Source organism: Berghia stephanieae, chromosome 3, assembly GCF_034508935.2.
Source record: "Berghia stephanieae isolate SIO BIC M18660-M18661 chromosome 3, UCSD_Bste_1.3, whole genome shotgun sequence".
In the NCBI taxonomy this organism is placed as follows: Eukaryota; Metazoa; Mollusca; class Gastropoda; order Nudibranchia; family Aeolidiidae; genus Berghia; species Berghia stephanieae.
In genome coordinates, this window is record NC_088362.1 from 46,369,194 (window position 1) to 46,387,628 (window position 18,435).

Sequence of the window (18,435 nt, forward strand, 5' to 3'; positions counted from 1 at the left end):
TTAACACTCTAAAAATTCAACAATGTCGCGCTCTGGGGAAAAAAACAACACACAATTAAAACCTTTGGCCAGAAAACTCGTCCTTCAAATATCGATCAATTAGGAAAGTGCCAGATTTGAGAGCTTTTGCCATTTAATTTAAATCGATCGATATTTGAAGGAAGAGTTTTTGTTTTTTTTTGGGAGGTTTTTTTGGTTAAATTTTTGAATACATGTTTTCCAGTGTGCGCAGTTAACTGGTTAATGTTATAATTTGACGTCTAGCCAACCAATCTAAGCCTTGGAGTTATACTATTATAGAAATAATATTATAGAATTGGAAGTCTCCTTATGGAAAACGAACACTTAACTGTCACATAATGACGAGTTGTGTGGGGCTCGCGTATAGGGCAGAATAAATAAGCGAGGTTCGCCTCACTCTTTTCGAATAGATTTCGTATTTAATAATATCAGTGTCCTTTTTTCCCCTCTAAAGTAACGTATTCCTAGACATACGTAAAATGTAATTAATCTGAAATCACAAAATTCAAAAGACTCTTATAATCCGTACTTTCACTACTCCATGATGCTCAATGCGCATTACGTTTGAAATTAATTATATTCACTAAACTGTATTCACCAGACTGTAAACGTTCAAGGTACACATAGTTTTGTGTTTTGGTCCGTTATACTTCCGGATGGCAATGTTGCGAGCTTCTTAGCCAAGCGCATACTATCTATAGAATTATTATAGAATTGGAAGTCTCCTTATGGAAAACGAACACTTAACTGTCACATTATGACGAGTTGTATGGGGCTCGCGTATCGGGCAGAATAAATAAGCGGCGTTCGCCTCACTCTATTCGAAATAGATCTTGTATTTTATAATATCATTGTCCTTTCCCCCATAAAGTAACGCATTCCTGGACATAAGTAAAATGTAATTAATCTGAGATCACGTACCGCAAAATATGAAAATGCTCTTATAATCCGTCCTTTCACTACTCCATGATGCTCAATGCGCACTTTGAAATTTTATTCAAGGTTATGAAACATTTATATTGTTTATACAGCTATTGATGTCATGGGTTTGTTAAAAAAAATACAAATCCGCCAGCCGGACAGAACGTACCAACACACACAACTGTGTAACCTTGAACGTTTATAGGTCTGATTGATATAATTCAGAGAGAAGATATCACCAAACTAGCTGTCTGGTTAACACCGTTTAGCGAGAATTACTCAGAAATGCGGATGACAAAAAGCAATAACAAAGACCTGAGTGACATCAACTTCGTTCTATCTATACAGCATGGATGTCCTTAAAACCCTAGGTTTAAGAGTTTTTGACGAAATGACTGTTTTAATCGACCTATAGTTAAAGGACAGATTATTGGGCCAACATTATCTAAACGTGTTGTATTTTTTCATAAATAACTATTTTAAATGGAATCTAAGCTTCAATTTAATATACGAAAACAGATACAATGTACGTTTCGGGTTTCACCTTTAACAACAAAACAGGATGAATGAAACACGACAGACGATTGAGATAACGCCACGACCACATTGTCTCAATCGCCTGTAGTGTTTCATTCATCCTGTTTTGTTGATAAACGGGAAACCCGAAACGTACATTTTTATATGTTTTCGTGTATTAAATAGAAGCTTACATTCAATTTCACATTGTTATGTATTTCTTCGGGCTTCGAACAGCAACATTTACATTGTATTTTTTTAGACTACAACGGAATAGTTCATGATTTGATGACCACACAGTTTCAGGTAGGACCTTTATTTTGCAACTATTGATGATATGCGCTTGGCTTTAAAAATAAACAACTCAAAACATCCATGCGGCTATGTGGTCTTGTGGTATGACACTCGCTTTCGGATCGGAAGGTCCTGAGTTCGAGCCTCGCTCGGCCCATAGTTGAGTGCTTGGAAAAGGCTCTTTACTCACATTCTCTCAACGTACTCAGGCGTAAAATGATTACCCGGCCGTTAACAGCGTTGTCTCTGTCCGGAAAAAAATTGTAATATCGCCTGACAGGCGTCATGTCCCGTTCTACATGCTACGTGTTGCTGTTGGTCAGGGACTCCTTGTAAAGCGCTTTGAGCACATTTGCACTAAAAAGCTCAAAAAAGCTCAATCCGTCAGACGGATTTAACTTACCAACACATAAATCTATGTGTAACATTGCATGTTTAAAGTCTAGATGATAGAAATTACTGAAGAAGTAATCATAAAATGACTGTCTAAAAACATAACAAGGAGTTAAAGGACGTCAATTGTATTCCTTCTATTGAATGAGTAGTCATTTGAGATATATCACATTCCATTTTATTTGAAATTGTTAATCATCTTTATTATATTTTGATTTTGCATTGTGGATACCAAACTTATATACATAGTCCAATATTTTTTAAACTACAGCTTTACAACATTTCAATTTGTTTGATTTTGGACAGCTGAGTGTGGAAGTCCAGTATTATCTTGATCTATCCCGTATTTTTAAGTAACAAAAACTAATGAGATTTTGTTTTATACTGTGGCTGACATTTTCATTGCTAAATTTCCTGATGATTCTGTCCACTCCCCCAACCATCAACACCACCACCACCACAACCACCACTGAAAACTCCATCTAAGTCTGTATATTTTGTGAAATATAATATCTTTATAATATCATAACGACCCCCAAATTCCGAGTACATGCAGAAGCCAATATATCTATTACAATTACACCATATTTACATCGCAAATAGATTTATGTCATTTCTGTAATGGGGTGAAGCTTCATTTTCGTTCCTAAACACGAAAAACATAGCTATTTGTATAACAAGATATTGGGTATTGTGGTATGACACTCGCTCTCTGATCGGAAGGTCCCGAGTTCGAGCCTTGCTCGGCGGATATTTGAGTCATTGGAAAAGACTCTTTACTAACATTCTCTCACCGTACTCAAGTGTAAAATGTTGTCTCTGTCGGACAAATTGTAATATCGCCTAACTGGCGTTATGTCTTGTTCTACATATTACGTGTTGCTGTTTGTCAGGGACCCTGTGTAAAGCGCTTTGAGCACATTTAGTGGATATTGCGCTATATAAAATCTCAATGCTCAAGGATAGAAAATTACGATTGTAAGACCTGAAGAAAAGAACGTCTTTTCGTCCTAGGTGACGTTGACGATATTATAACACGACGGAAGCAGATATTATAATAATACAGAGGAAGAAGAAGAAGAAGAAGAAGAAGAAGAAGAAGAAGAAAAGCCTAGGAACTCCTTGAAGTCTTGTAGGCTTATCGTAAGTCCCAAGAATCAGAGCTTTTAACAAGTTGAGGGTCATTTTAATCTATCGATATTTGAAGGGCGAGTTTTATGACCAAGATTGTAAAAATCTGTTGTTTTTTTAGGGCACAACAGTACCATTTAGTAAAAAAGATATGCCTTGTATTTATAACCATGCGACTAATGGGGAGAAATAAGTAATACATTTCAGTCTCGCCTATAGATAGAACGAAGATGACGTCATTCGTGTCTTTGTTATTGTTTTTTTGCCATCTACATTTATGAGTACCTCTCACTAAACTGTATTAACCAGGCAATAAACGTTCAATGTTACGCATAGTTTTGTGTGTTTGTCCGTTATACTTCTGTTATGAGCTTCTTAGCCAAGCGCATACTATCTATAAAGGTTTAACTTGTCAAGAATGTAACATGAAAAAAATCCCTGCTGCTGATTGGCTAAATAAAGAAGTCAATCCCCATGATGTTAGTCAGAACATGGATGGGTTAACGACTGATAACCATGCGAACTACTATATCTAGAATATAAAAAAATACAATTGGGATGAGTCTCTCCTCCTGTAATACGATAGCGTAGATATATTTGAAGAACATTTTCATTAAAGCTCTATCGAGTTCACCCTCGTTGAACATCAAACAAATTTGTTAGATTTTCCATGTATATGAACTCGAAAGACATCCTTCAATTTTCTAAACAAATATATATTTAAAGTTTTACATACAGGTCGTAACAGTCGTTACGTCACTTCCCTCGTAATGACGCATGGCAACTTAGTAAATGGCTCTAAACTATCGGGACAATGGCAGACGCCCTTATGAAATCTTTCTCTGACGAGCATAAAAGCGTATCAAGAGGGAAAAAAATCATTATAAATCTGATTATGTTTTTACTTTTACACATTCTGATCACAAGACATATGAAAAGTTCTAGCCAGCATGAAGAATAAAAAGTACCGATTTTCTTTGTTTAGAGCCAGTTACTAAACCATTGTAACATTTAATTTTCTTTAATTAAAATGCTCATGTCAACTATCTATGTCTTGTTAAGCGCCATTGTTCACGTTAGATGGAGATTGGCTTTCTATAAATTTTGAGTGTTTATAGAAATGAGAATGTAACAAAAACTTCTTGATAATTTGCAGACCATGGAGTTTTTTGACAATAATGAAAAGATTTATGATTTCAATTCAGTAAAGAAATGCAGTAGATCTTACACTTTTGCCATCCCAAGCTAGAGCAAACAAAATATTTCAAAACCTTGAATGTCAAGGTTATCAAAAAAAATAAAAGTATACGTTTAGTATCTGTCCATCAAGCGTCAAAGACATCGACAAATTTGCAGCATAAAGGACACTGTCGACTTAACGAATATAGAAGAAATGAATATGTTTTCATGGTTCTCAGTCTCTTAAAAGTATGGATCCTTCTGTATCTAATGGAAGGCAGTGTACATTCATAGGAACAGTTATTATTCCCCGCTCAGACCCATGATTGCCCTGCAATGTCCATTTTCATAAAATGATATTTAAATCTTCGTAACTTTTTATTCGCCTTTTTCCATTGAACACTCGGAACGTTAAGTAAATCAATCATGGTTTTAATATAATATGCAGTCTGAAGTAAAAATGTGTAAACTATGTCAACATAAAACTGAATATCTGCAATTTTACATTATTTTTTTTTAATCGTCATTATCTACACAAAGTTTGCGCAATTTTTTTTTTGAATATTGATGGAATAAAAATGCCCGGTGTTCAGTGATTTGCAAGTCCTTGATTGTATTACATACCCCGGGCAAAGGTGCCCACTTTTACTCTAATAAAAATTACTGGACAAAACAAAGAGCAATTGTATCAAACAACACAATCCAGAAGACCACCACTCCTCAGACGGGTTATAATGCACTCCTATTCCAAGATAAAGTTGATAAAATTGTCATTTCTCCTTTGATGCTATCGCCTAATGCTATTTCCTTACAAAATCCTCATTTATTGATAAGAGAAAGGAATGGAATCTGATGGTCCCTAGATTATCAACGGAGACTCGGTTGGGGATTGTATTGTTGGACTTGGTGCCAAAATGACGTGCATTGCATTGTTTGTTGGTCTTGTTTTGTTCGGGGGTTTTTTGTTGATTTTTTTTGTTTTTGTTTTTTTGTTTTACTTTTGTTTGTTTTTCTTTATTCATTTATTTTGTTTTTACAGACCTGCCTAGTACTACAAACAATTCGTAGAATATTACGAATTTTGGCTCTAGCCATAATGCGGCATGCGACACTTTGGCTCAATAAGTCTTGTTGAAAACGAACGTTTAGTTCCTTAGATCCTGTATTCAGGACTTTGGAACATATTTTTTGATCATGGTGAGGACAAATTATTATTTCTAAAGCTATTTATAGTGACTTTTTCTCCTTTTTTTTCCCTTGGAAACTACAACTTTTTAACATTTCAAATAGGCAGCTCGTTTTGTTTGTTATTATTTTGTTTGTTTTGTCTGGGTTTTTTTTTTTTTTTTTTTTTTTTTTTTTTTTTTGTCTTTTTTTTGTTTCACCGTTTATTTGATTTGACTACATTACTGGAGTCTTACTGGAGTCAATATTTTTTACTTCTTTTGAACCTTTTTTACACTCAATCAGGATACGTTATTGAAATCACAAGGCGGGTGAAAAACAAGTTTATTATCATTATTATACTATTGTATGATCGACAGAAAAAAAAAACAACTAAATATGAAAAGAATAATAAAAGGGAGAGAGAGAGAGAGAGAGAGAGAGAGAGAGAGAGAGAGAGAGAGAGAGGGAGAGAGAAGGAAGGAAGGAAGGAAGGAAGGAAGGAAGATTAAGAAGAAGAGGAATGTCCGTGTGATATATTTCCAATTCGCGTATCAAATTGTTATCATTTGATGTTATAAGACGTGTAACTAATTGACATATTGCATTTTTGTGGACAATTAATATCTATTATTATTGTTATCATTATTGTTGTTGTTGTTATTATTATTATCATTATTATTATTATTATTATTATTATTATTATTATTATTATTATTATTATTATTATCGTAATTAAAACGATAATTATAACATTATAATAATAATAATAATAATAATAATAATAATAATAATAATAATAATAATAATAATAATAATAATAATAATAATAATATAATAATAATAATAATCATCATCATCATCATCATCATAAACGATTTAAGGTTCCAGTCCCGATAGCTCAGTTGGTAGATCACTCGCTTCACACGCAAAGGGACCAAGATCGTCCCCCGGTGCAGTCGAGAATTATTTTTTTTCTGACTCCTCCCCTGTCTACCCAACAGTGGATGGGTAGCTGGGCCTCTTAACCTGGAGGAAAGTACTTTTCGATAGACTAGCGCCCTATCTAAAGGGTAGCAAGAAATTTCTATTGTATGTTTCACGATAAAGAAACGGGGATAAACTTCGTCTCCATGAGCCTAAAGACTCCGAATGACTACTTTTAAAAGTCACTCATCTTACTAACGGCTTATATTGGATAAGATAAAAATAACCCTTTGCCCCTTATGTCTAGACTAATCGTAAATAGTCTGGAAACGGTACTTTGACATGATCTTTACGAATACATAATGAATTTCTATTTTTTTATAGACATTTCATGAATTATCGATCTGGGTGAGCGATGACTATTTGGACATATTCACATAATATAACATAATCGTGCGGCTATTGTGGTCTTGTGGTATGACACTCGTTTTCGTATCGGAATGTCCTGGGTTCGAGCCTCGCTCGGCGCATAATTGAGTCCTCGGAAAAAGGCTCTTTACCCACATTCTCTCACCGTACTCAGGTGTAAAATGAGTACCTGCCTGTTAACAGTGTTGTCTCTGTCCGAAAAATAAAATTTGTAATATCGCCTAACAGGCGTCATGTCCCGTCCTACATGTTAAATGTTTCTGTTGATCAGGGACCACTTGTAAATCGCTTTGAGCACGTTTAGTGGATATTGCGCTATATAAAAGCTCAATTCCTTTTTTTATTATTATTAAAAGATCAATTTGGTATTAATTTGACGGAAAATTAGATTTATTACGGCCTCAACCAGGTAAGCTTTATCTTGGATAGGATATCAAAAAACCTAATTTTAGTACTATATTAGGTGTAGTCAGTGAGTACGACTTGAGGCTGATCTTTGGAACAGTTGGGCCTTGAGCAGAAAATGTACTCGACTTGATAAGGCATCGGAATCCCGATAGCTCTTGTGGTAGAGAATTCGCATCACACACAAAAGGACTGAGATCGATCCCGCGGGAAGTTGAGATTTTTATTATTATTATTATTATTATTATTATTATTTTATTATTATATTATTATTATTATTATTATTATTATTATTATTATTATTATTATTATTATTATTATTATTATTATTAATACTATTATTATTATTATTATTATTATTATTATTATTATTATTATTATTATTATTATTATTAATACTATTATTATTATTATTATTATTATTATTATTATTATTATTATTATTATTATTATTATTATTATTATTATAATAATAATTATTATTATTAGTATTATTATTAGTATTATCATTATCATTATTACTATTATTATTAATACTATTATTATTACTATTATTATTATTATTATTATTATTATTATTATTATTATTATTATTATTATTATCATTATTATTATTATGAGTATTATCATTATCATTATTACTATATTATTATTATTATTATTATTATTATTATTATTATTATTATTATTATTATCATCATCATTTTGATATGTGACACACCGCTTGTATTATGTCGGGGTAGCGAAAATAATAATGAACATCAACTTTTGTTTTTCTTACTTTAGGGAGTTCTCGTACCAGTAAGGTTCGAGCCCCCATCGCCGCCGCGAAGTTTTTATTCTCTGTTGTCTTTTAGCACTTTTTGACTCACTTCATTTCTTGTTGTTATCACTCACTTTTCGGAATTATATTCAACCTTTTCATTAAAACAAATAAACGTTACCTTGGCTCAAATCTTTTAAACTATTAATTCAATTTTCAGCAATATAATCATCTCAATATAATAGGCGTAAAAAATCCAAATACTTGAGGTTTTATATAGCGCAATATCCACTAAATTAAGAAATTAAGGAACAGGCACCGGTGTGAAATTAAGAACTCAACAAGTGTATCTGAAAGATGCCAGACAAAGTAAGAAAGAAAATTACAAGAAAAAAAAAACATTCCAAAAAATCAGTCGACCTCGACTGGGGATCGAACATAATGGTAGCACGTCTGACCGATTTTCTGGGATGGTTTTTCTCTTGTATTTTTATTTCTTGCTTTGCCTGGCACCTTTTATACACACTTTTTTCAGTTCAATATCCAATAAACGTTCTCCAAGCGCTTTACAGAGTCGACCGATGTTTACATATTTGCAGGTCTGATAGCCGGACTCAATTATGGGCTTGATTTAATATCTTTGTACAGGATAATACTTTACATTGGTATTAGGGTATTTCCATTAAGACAGAGAGACGTAACAAAATAGGTTATCAGACCTGCAAGTAAGTAGACATGAGTTTCAACCCCACATGATACCGATTTGAGAAAAGGATCTGAAAAGTGTGCGTGCGTGTGTGTGTGTGTGTGTGTGTGTGGGTGTGTGTATGTGTGTGTGTGGGGGTGTGTGTGTGTGTGTGTGTGGTTGTGTGTGTGTGTGTGTGTATGAGCTACTGTTTGAAGTCGGTGGATCCTAGGTTGACGATTGAAATGAACCACTAATTGCCGGGGAGAAAAAGATCCGGTACCCCCATCCTTTCTCTCTCTCACTCTCTTTCTTTCTCTCTCTCTCTTTCTCTCTCTCTCTCTCTCTCTCTCTCTCTCTCTCTCTCTCTATTCATCTATCTATCTATCTAGCGATCTATCTATCTAAGCCTTCAAGGTTTTAGTTTTTATGTATGCTGTATGTTATAGTTTTATAAGATAAAAAGACGATTCTGAATAGTAAAGTAAAGAGAAACGCAAAGAAAATCTGCTGCATTACAATCTAAATTTTTTGACTAATTTGTTTTAAAACAAACAAGAGTACGCACATTGTTATTGCAGTTTAAGCTTTTCCTTGTGGAAAAACGTTAGGTTTATTGTTGTACAGACAATTTTCAGCAAAAGTTTCTTTCATTGATAATATTCTCATTATTAAATCTTTCCCTACAAAATTTGATTATGAAATATAAAGTTATATCACTCTTCCAACCCTAAGAGGTTTGAAAAACCGTAACAATATTAAATCAAATTTCAAAAAGGTTAAAGAGGAAAATAATCATTGAAAAATTACTTCAGTTTATTTGGATTTAAAGGTTTAATCTATTCCTTAATTTTTCAACAATAGTGATGGCGCCATTTCAAAACGAAAATAATTTATTGTGTTTAAGATCTCGGTGGTAAACTTATTCTGCATTTGTTTGCAATTTAACGTCAAAAGTGTGTTTTCTTATAAACTATGTTTAAAAATCATTATTAAATGCCTCGTTATTTATCAGGTTAAAATCTCAGACAGAACCGTTTTCACGAAATGGCAGTTCTACGGTCGAGAGCGGAGCCTTTAATAATAATTGCTGACACTTGATCTATAACTTATATTTTGATTTTTTTAGGTTAGTGCAAATCCTAGTGAATTGTCGTTGGTAGGGCACAAGGAAACGAATAATATGACTCCATTGGTCGAACCGTAGATGTGGTGCGCTTGGCTAACAACATTGTCATCCGGAAATATAATGGACCAACACACAAAACTATATGTAACCTTGAACGTTTCTAGTCTGGTCAATGCAGTTCAGTAAGAATTATTCTTCTTCTTCTAGGTTCCATGCCTGGTCCAGGCTTCGGATACTGCATGAATTATCTCTCTCCATTCCTCCCTGTCTCTTGCTTTTTCAAACAGCTCTTGGATTGTTAGGTTGGTGAAGCCCTTCAGTTGGTCTATGAGTGTTTTTCTTTGTCTCCCCCGGGCGCGTTTACCAGGTATTTTTCCACAACTTGCCAGGTATTCATTCTTATCTTTCCTTACTATGTGTCCGAAAAAGGATAGTTGTCGATCCACTATTAAGGGCATTAGTTTCCTTTGTTGGTATGTTTGTTTTAGCACTTCTTCGTTCGTTTTGTGTGCAGTATACGATATTCTCTGCATCCTTCTCAAGCACCACATTTCAAAAGCTTCAATGTTCTTTTGTGTTTCTGCATTTGTAGTCCAGCTTTCGCATCCGTATAACAAGATTGGCCACACGTAGCACTTCAAGACTCGGAATCTAATCCCGAACGACATCTGTTTGTTTTTCAAAATGTTTCCCAGGTCCATGAAGGCCTGTTTGGCTTGAGTTATTCTTGCTCGTATGTCTCGGTTACATCTTCCATCTGTTGTCACTATTGAACCTAGGTATTTAAAACTTTCTACGTTGGTAAGTTGCTCGCCGTGAATCGTTATATTGCAGGTGTTGTTGTTTTCGGGGTTTTTCTGTATTACCATGCATTCCGTTTTGGTGATATTCACTTCCATTCCCTTGGCTTCACTATCTACTACCACTTTGTCAACAATCTTTTGAAGTTGGATTTCTGATGTTGCAATGAGTACCGTATCGTCTGCGTATCTTATATTATTTATGTTGTGACCTCCTAATTTTATTCCCTCCATATTATTTATGCCCCTCATGATTGTTTCTTGGTATAGATTAAACAGATCTGGTGAGGCAACACACCCTTGACGGACTCCTTTCTTAATAGGAATGGAATTTCCTGTAGAGTTTCCGATTTTGATAGATGCCTGCTGGGTGTAGTATAATGTTTGCATGAGTCTGAGGTCTTTCTCATCAGCGCCAATGGAGTGCAGTTGTTTTAGTATTTCTTCGTGGCGTACTCTATCAAAAGCTTTTTTGTAGTCGACAAAACAGAGGTATAGTGGGGTCTGAACCTGTATAGCTCTTTCACTTAAAACACGGAGGAGGTATATTGCGTTCCTTGTCCCTCTGTCAGGTTGGAATCCATATTGTTCTTCTGCGATTTCGGGGTTAATCTTATTCCTTAGCCTGTTGATAATTATACGCAACAGTATTTTGTTGATGTGGCTTATTAAACTTATAGTTCTAAAATTTTCGCATCTGACTGCACCTGCTTTCTTTGGTATTGCTATGAAAATAGAGTTACAGAGATCTTCTGGAATTTTCCCAGTATTGTATATATTGTTGAATAATATGTGAAGTTCATCAATTGCTAGATCTCCTAGGCTTTTTAATACCTCTACAGATATTTCATCAGGGCCTGTTGCTTTACCATCCCTCATTCGTTCCATGGCATGTTCAATTTCACTTTTGGTGATGTTTGGTCCGCTTAATGGTTCTTTGAATTTCAGTGGTGGTTCATTTCTATTTGGATCATTGTACAGTTCGCCTATGTATTCTACCCATCGGCTTTCTATATGTTGTTCTTCAAATAGCAGTTCCCCTTGTTTGTTTTGGATACAACTTCCTGCTGCTTTGCTTTTCCTTTTCCCTGATAGTTCTTTTATTCTTTGGTGAGCTTGTTGGGGTTGGGTTTGTATTCTCTTTCGATTTCGCAGCATTTCCAGTCTAGATAGTTCTCGTGTGCCTCGATGCATTTGGATTTAATGTGGTTGTTCAATGTTTGGTATTCTGCAGACCCTCTGTTGCATTTTCGTCTTTCTTCAAATAGGTTTAGAATTTCATTTGTCATCCATTCCTTTTTGCTGTTTATTTGAGCTATTGGTAAATGCTTTTCTGCAGTTGCTTTGACACACTTTTGGAATATATCAAATTGTTTTTCACATTTTTCGTTATCAGGTTCACTTTGGCTTTGTATCATGAGTGCATTTTCAAATTCTTCTCTCATTTTTGTTTGTATGCCATTGTCTTTGCATAACCTGTAATCCCTCTTTATTCTACCAGCTGTTCTCTGAATAGCTTTAAACTTTATCCTTACTGTACAAACAACTGGGACATGGTCACTGTCTACATCGGCGCCTGGATAGGTTTTGCAATTTAATATGCCATTTCTGAATCTTGATGATACTGCTATAAAGTCTATCTGGTTCCTTGCTCTGTCCCCTGGTGATTGCCATGTCCAGGTTCTTCTTGGGTGTTGTTGAAACCAGGTGTTTGAAATCATTAATTTATTTGTTCTACACCAATCTGCCCAGATGTTTCCTCGTTCATTTCTGTCTCCGAGTCCATGTGGTCCGATTATGTCACCATCTCTGCCTCTGCCAATCTTAGCATTTAGGTCCCCCATTACCATAAGGACTTCTTGTGAATTATTAGGGATGACATAAAAAAAACAACAAAAAACCCCCCAAAAACTGAGACCTGAGTGACGTCAACTTCGTTCTATCAATTAAATAAAACTCACGATTTGCTTTCTTTTGGTGGTCGTTGCCTAGTATTTTCACGTAATTATTTATTGGTCAGTGCCAGGCTATTAATTTAAGAAGGCTACGCTGCGACTCGAGATTCAATGAAGGCCTCTTGCTCTAGGTGAAAAGTGTAGGATCTGCTCTCAAATTGATGTAAAAATGGAAACGGAAAATTTTAAGGCGATGGGTTACATCTGGGATCCTTTACATGTGTGGGTGTTTATTCTTGGGTATCGTGTTGTTGTCAGGGTACTGGTTTTTGACTCACAACACGACCGGAATTAAGGTCTGAGATTCGAACTGTGATTTGACGGTACGTGTTGTGGAAAGGCATTTTGCATACAGTTTCCTGTGTCCCTTCAGGTTGGTCTGTTAGATCTGGCAAAAATCAATTCGTTTGTGATGTTATGCGCCTCGTTAAAAAAAACCTTATAACATCCCCCAGCCGGTATAACCGTAGCGATTATAGCCTGGCACTGACCAAAGAATGATGCCAAAAGATTAGTCTTTTGCCACAAAAGAAAACAAGTCGTGAGTTTTAGTCATAAGTTCAACGAATGGAATCACTTGTTACCTTGAGCTCTACTAACGATAACTCACTAGAAGCTGCACAAACCTAAAAAAGGACGTTAAACTACAAAAGTCCTAGATGGTTCTAGTGTCAGGCTATAAGTTAATGATGGCTACGATGTAACCACCAACACACAAAACAATGTCTAATCTTTAAAGTTTATAGTTTGATTAATACAATTTAGTGAGTGCTACTTATCAAAATGGGTGGAATAAAACAATAACAAAGTGCCGAGTGACGTCAATTTCGTTCTATTGTCTATCAACAATATTGCCCAAAGATTGGCACGAAATAGGCTTCAACAGTCGTGACGTCACTTCCCTCGTAATGACACATAGTAACTTAGTAACTGGTTCTAAACTATCGGAACAATGGCGGACGCCCTTATGAAATACTTCTCCGTCGAGCATAAAAGTGTATCCAGAGGAGAAAAACATTATAAATCTGATCATGTTTTGACTTTTAAACATTCTGATCATTCTGAAAAAGTTCTAGCCAGCATGAAGAATAGAAAATATTGATTTTCTTTCTGTAGAACCAAGCTACTCGTTGCTGGGCGGACGTGACATCAGACTATTGAATATATTGTTACTGATCGTTACAAAGAACAGAATAAGCTCCATGGGCCTTAAGCTCTGAATGTAGCCATCGTTAACTCATAGCCTAACATTGACCAACAAATGACGTCAAAAGACACGTCTTTGGCCACAAAAGAAAACAAATCGTGAGGTGCATTTAACAGTTCAACTAATGGGATCACTTGTTTCCTTGAACAATATTAAAAGCAAATCACTAGGCGATCCACAAACCTAAAAATGATGTCAAAATATGGATCTTAGCAGGTCTTACTGTCAGGCTATAAGTTAACGATGGCTACGCTCTGAAGGACTACATTTTTGAAGTTTCTGGTTTGAGAATATAAATAAATAAAATTAAAATAAAATAAAATTCCCTTTATTCATCCCATAGGGGAAAATTGTCTCTTGGATCTATTCCAAGGGAAGACTGGAATAACCCAGGCGTCAGCCGCAGTGCAGTGCAGCAAAATTGATCAAGCGCGAGGTAGCAGCTTCTTATGGTTCACACTATTATGTTATGACGATCGACCCAATCAGCAAAGTCCGGTCCGCATTCGTGCACCGTCGCGAACCCGCCTGGTAGCATCGTCACAATACACCTTTCGACTAGATGCTCTGCCGTTTCGGGTTCTTGCCCACAGCGTGGACATATTGGACATGAAGTTAGACCCCACTGATGTAACGCACCGGCCGTTAGGCAGCTCCTCGACCGAAGCCGATTCGCAGCTACCCAGTGTCTCCTCTTACTGGTATCAAAGCCTGGCAACTTCTCACCAAGCTTAGAGGAGTGTAGGTCCCCGCCCCCACGAGGGATTGAATTCGTCCAAACCGACTTCCATCTCGTATGTGCAGCTCTGTCCGTAGTCAGGGATTCTGCGTACAAGGGTTGCCGGGACTTATTTCGGCTCGAAACGGGGGCACCGTTCATTATGCGCATGAAAGGGGTATCCCCATTCCCACTCTCTTTGATCTTACTCAGCCAGTTTCCCGTAATGGTCTCCCTCCGGACATCGGGGGGCTGGATCGCTGCCATTACCGGGCCCCATTCTCTAGGGGTTGTTGCTAGCGTTCCCGACACTATGTGCATCGACTTGCGAAGTTTTACATCCACCTTCTCAACGTTTCTGCTTCTACCCCACACTGGAGCGCAATACTCCGCGGTGGAATAGCATAGTGCCAGGGCGGATGTTCTCAGGAGCGCTTGGCTAGCGCCCCAAGTCGATCCCGCCAGCTTCCTCAGAAGACTGTTGCGTTTCTCTATCTTCCGGGCAACCCCTTCGAGATGAACCCGATAGGTAAGGCTGCGATCCAACGTCACCCCTAAATATTTTGGACGCGGCTCATATGGGAGTGGCTTGTCCCCGACTAGGACATTCAGTTTACGGGTGTGCCAACCACTGCATAAGTGAAATGCAGTGGCCACGGTTTTTGAAGTGTTCATCTTCAGGTACCACTTGTCAAAGTAGGATTTGAGTCTGGTGACGTCCTCGCTGAGTACGCTCTCGAGACGGGTCCACACTTTACTCTGAGTAACGAGTGCCCAGTCGTCTGCGTATCCCAGCCTCAGGGAGGAAGTGTTCGGCATATCGCTAATGTAAACGTTAAACAACATTGGCGCAAGTACCGACCCCTGAGGGACCCCATTCTTCAATTTCCTTACTTTGCTCGTGACGTCTCCCAGCGCGACGTGGAATTGCCTTTCCCTAAGATCGAAGAGAACAACTTCAAGGTCTTTTTGCACCTTATGATTTTTGCAAGTTTGAGCATTAACCCATCGCACCAGACCGTATCGTACGCCGCTGATAGGTCTATAAACACAGCACCTGTTTGCTGTTTTCTCTCGAACCCGTGCTCAATATGCTCTGTAAGGGCAATGACCTGCTCCGTGGTGCACCTCCCTTCCCTTAAGCCTGCCTGCTCAGGTGGCAGGGCAGCGTCTAGGACCGGCCCCCATCGGTTTAATAGAACACGCTCCAACAATTTGTAAAGACAGCTCAGCAGCGATATGGGTCTGTAACTGTCTGCCTCCTTCGCCGGCTTCCCTGGCTTCAGGATGGCAACTATCTTCGCGTGCTTCCACACTTGTGGAAGCTTTCCTTTTGCAAGGATGTCAGACATTGCCTCTGCTAGCCAGGCCCGTGCCCTGGGGCCCAGATGCGTCACCATATCGGGATATACACCATCTATCCCTGCTGCTTTGCCGTTCTTCACTTCGCTAATGGCTGCACCCACTTCTCGGGGTCCAGTCCAGTCCGACTCCTCCGCAGGTAGCGAGTCAAAAATCGTACGGTACGCCTTGCGGACACCGCGCTCAAAAGCCTGATTAGGGACCCGCTTACTACGGTTCTTAATATTCTTGGCAATTGTGTCTGCCTCGCATTCCGGTGCAGCCTTCGCGAAATTCCGATCTGGGTCCAATTTCTTTATCAAACGCCAAGCGTGGCGGCTGGAGTGTGTAAAGTCGAGACTTTCCACGGTCTCCTGCCACCGTTGCTTCCTTCCCTCTGCCAGAGACTGAAGTAGTCTATCGGCTGCGTCCTGGGACTGGGTCTGCTGGTACTCTCGGTACAGCTCTTCCGACTCTGCCGTCCAGCAAGGGGTGTAGAATTTCCGTTTGCCCCGTGGAATAGAGCGTTGAGCGCTCTTAACCAGTAGCCTACTGAATCTGGTTATATTCTTGGACTTGGGAGGAATGGCAGGGCAGACCTGCTCGATATAGGAACTGAATTCCTCCCAGTCAGCCTTCCTGAAATTCCATCTGCAAAGTGGGAGAGACTGCACCCTCGGTATTGTCACCCCAGCTGTGACAAGAACCGGCCTGTGCTGGCTATGCGGAAAGTCCCCGAGGACTGTCCGCTTCACCTGCAGCGGTTCACCGTTCGCGCCTTTCGTTACAAGGGTGAGGTCTGGAGTATACTCCTTCTTATGGCGGGTACCCCGGAAGGTACCCTTGGCTGTAGGATCGTACACTAGGTGTAGATCATTACAGCCCATCCATGAGCGGAGTTGTCTTCCTGCCTCGTTGCAGTCTCGGTAGCCCCATTCGTGATGGTGGCTATTAAAGTCTCCCAGACAGATGGAAGGATGGCTGACCACCGGTACCGGTGGTGTAGTCAAAGTCGCTCTAGGTGGTTTGTAAATATTATGCAAACACAGTCCACCTACTTCCACGGAAATTCGGTTCACCCCATTGCTGTCCGTTACGCTCTCAATGACCCTTACCTTCGATGGCTCTTTAGCGTAAACGCTAACCCCTCCTTTGAGCCTCGAAGTGTCCTCGCGTTGGACCACCGTATAGCCTGGGATCTGGAATCGGGAAGATTGCGCGCCTGAATAAAGGTGGGTCTCCTGTAACAGGAGGATATCTACGCAGTGAACGGCCAATAGCTTTGATAAAAGCTCATTTTTTGCCATACTCTGGCTCTCGACGTTCAGGGACAATATACGCGTCAGTTCGCCATCCCCGCTGTCGCATTTTCCGATCGGCAGGCCGCGAATCGATTGATGCATGGGACGTTTGCTTTTTTCTCGGACGTGCCGACGACCCTGGCGACACGAACGCGGTATTATTTGGCTAGGCGGCAGACCGCTTCGCCATTGACGGGACTGATTGGGACTCGACATAAGGATAATAGTGTGGCGCCCGGGATAGGGCTGCTATTCGGGCACCGGGTTTGGATCAAATTTAGTCACACACCGGGGCGAGCAGCTCATGTGGCTCGTTGGCTCGATACCCGGGATGGTCTCGTGACGGTCGACCGGGATTTACACCTTTGCCCTCCCGTGTGCCTCAAGCCCCCTCACCAACTGCAAGGTAAAGATCCACGAGGGGGAGTGCGAGGTGACTTGCTCAAAGCAATACAGCGCAGCGGCGGGTGATCGAACAAGGTACCTTTCGGGTACGAAGCAAAGACCGAACGCTGAGCCACGCTGCGATCCAATATAATTTGAATTTGTTTCCATTGCTTGATTTGAAGGAAACTTTTTTTTGGCGATACTGAAAATAATAGCTGGGCTTTGCTGAAGCACAATAGATGTGTATAACAAGATATGAAGTGAGTAGAAAAGTGCCAGAAGACAATAGAGAATAAAAATTTTTTTTCGCGGCGGTGGTGGGGTTTGAACCTGCGACCTTATTGGTACGACAACTCCGCCTGGCAGGTGAGAGCGTGGCTCTACCGTGTGAGCTATCCACGAACACAAAATATTCGTTTCAAACCCAAAGTCATTTCTAGATCCCTCTCTCACCCACTTCTTGAGATCGCCGATTCGTTCGCCACCATCGCGAAGTAATTTTGACCAGCAGTTAAGCTTAATAGCCAATATTCTCATCACAAACATATAACATAGAAACGATTGAGACATTGAGTATGCTCCGGTGTATGGGGTGAATTTTTAATTCAGAAAAGTGAGTGGAGCAGGCACTTATGTTGGTAACAACAAGATATGAAGTGAGTAGAAAAGTGCCAGAAGACAATAGAGTATAAACATATTTTTTTTCGCGGCGGTGTGGGGTTGAACCTGCGACCTTATTGTACGCACTCCGCCTGGCAGGGAGCGTCTT

General features: G+C 38.8%; 1 protein-coding gene across 3 annotated transcripts in view; it reads right to left on the reverse strand.

Moving 5' to 3' along the window:
* Positions 1-790, reverse strand: part of LOC144967852 (angiopoietin-related protein 7-like) — a 227,243-nt gene extending 226,453 nt beyond the window's left edge. The window contains exons 1-2 of one of the 3 annotated variants that reach the window (XM_078905567.1): positions 620-790; positions 1-32 (exon numbers count right to left, since the gene is read on the reverse strand). The exon at positions 1-32 is cut by the window's left edge and continues 135 nt beyond it. The gene's annotated coding sequence lies outside the window, so the exon portion shown is untranslated. Of the gene's footprint in view, positions 33-212; positions 355-619 lie in introns of those variants that run through there. The other 2 variants (XM_078905565.1, XM_078905568.1) reach the window with 2 other exon arrangements.
* Positions 791-18,435: the final 17,645 nt, after the last annotated feature.